The sequence below is a fragment of the Stegastes partitus genome, unplaced genomic scaffold (genome assembly GCF_000690725.1).
Source record: "Stegastes partitus isolate 25-593 unplaced genomic scaffold, Stegastes_partitus-1.0.2 Scaffold269, whole genome shotgun sequence".
NCBI classification, from domain to species: domain Eukaryota; kingdom Metazoa; phylum Chordata; class Actinopteri; family Pomacentridae; genus Stegastes; species Stegastes partitus.
Window position 1 is genome coordinate 198996 of NW_007578000.1, and position 1496 is coordinate 200491.

Below are 1496 nucleotides of genomic sequence, written 5' to 3' on the forward strand. Positions count from 1 at the left end.
GAAATATAATTAGTTGCTATATTACAATTCTTTTTATAATAATTTTGTCTTTTGTCGGTCTGAACCTGCTTTCCCTCCACCAGCCTCTTCCATGGGAAAAAAGACATGACGGAAAAGCAGCTGGAGCAGCTGCTGGAAGAGCAGCAGCAGCTGGAGGAGCAGGAGCAGCTGGACAAACGTTCAGTTGACTTCAACCATCGACGGCATGCTGTTGACTAAACTCTAGGCTCTGTCTGAAGATCTGCTTTGAGTGAAGAGAAAAATCTTTTGTTCTTCACCATAAGACAGAAAAGCATCAGTCATACCAGCCAACCACGCTATAAAATTCAGATTTGCATCGTTTTTGCTGATAGAGAAATTTGGTCCATTTATTTTGGTAAATTGTAAGACGCTTAATAAACTGGCATTTTGGCATTCTCAAGCTGCTTTCTTTTGTCTTATTTATAAATCTATTTGTGAAGCAAAAGGTTTCACTTTTAAACTACAGTTCACTGACAATACCAGACCTGAAAGAGTTTACTTTACCAGGAGCTGTGTGATAATGATTCATGTTAAAACATCAATCAATAAACTTTTCTTTAAACTTTAGCAAACAGTAGCCACAGTGGTCATGGGTAATTCAACAAAAGCTCCAGTGGTATTGCTTTGAGAAAAATAAAGGACGTGTTTTAATGTTGATAAGAAGGTTTTATTTCCTCTTTCAGATGTCACATAAGCCCATTCAAAGAGTACAGTGAAGTACACAAGATATTAATAGTACATAGAGACACAGTTTTAAACATCAATGTTTAAAATTCCAAAGAAATACAGATTATTGTTTTTTTTGTTTTGTTTTGTTTTGTTTTAAAGGGTTGACAAAATAGAGCGGTACAGTGCTACAGAATGTTTTTGTTGGGCTGAAGATGAAGATGAAGATGATGCCAGTCAGCTATCATTAGCCTTTTACTGACTCATAAATGATGATGGTCATGTAAAAAAAAGTGATCACACTGCAATCAGATGTGATGTGAGTGTTAATGATATAACATTAATGTTCAGTGTATAAGACCAGTAGCATCAAACAGGGAGGAGCAGTGGACAGCTGCAGACATTTAATAATATATCATCAGAAACAATCTGATTATTGTTTCTATTTGTAGGTAAAGACTGACTTGAGAATCAGGCTGCAGGTGATCAGCTTGCATCCTGGATGCTGCTGAGCCTCCCAGAGAATTTCCCTCCACCAGAGCCTCAGAGCTCTTGTATAAAAAAAAAATCCAGAAAAATGAATTGTTCTGAGCAGGGTGCAAACTTTGCCACTGATTCTACAGTTTCATCAAGAAATTAGTATTTATTTGTTGGTATTTTGATTTACTTAATTTTATTGTTTTATTTTTATTTTTGGGCTGCAAGGTGACGCAGTGGTTAGCACTGTTGCCTCGCAGCAAGAAGGTCGCCGGTTCGCGTCCCGGTGAGGACACCCAGGATCTTTCTGCGTGGAGTTTGCATGTTCTCCC

At 37.7% G+C, this 1496-nt stretch overlaps 3 protein-coding genes across 3 annotated transcripts in view; 2 read left to right on the forward strand and 1 right to left on the reverse strand.

The window, feature by feature from the left end:
* LOC103357708 (exostosin-1-like) overlaps positions 1-1496 on the reverse strand; it is a 360610-nt gene that overhangs the window by 144693 nt on the left and 214421 nt on the right. The gene's annotated exons all lie outside the window — the stretch shown is intronic.
* Positions 1-1496, forward strand: part of LOC103357705 (dicentracin-like) — a 29028-nt gene that overhangs the window by 5099 nt on the left and 22433 nt on the right. The window contains exon 2 of the mRNA XM_008282371.1: positions 697-707. The gene's annotated coding sequence lies outside the window, so the exon portion shown is untranslated. The remainder of the gene's footprint in view (positions 1-696; positions 708-1496) is intronic.
* Positions 1-1496, forward strand: part of LOC103357706 (pleurocidin-like peptide WF3) — a 15120-nt gene that overhangs the window by 828 nt on the left and 12796 nt on the right. The gene's annotated exons all lie outside the window — the stretch shown is intronic.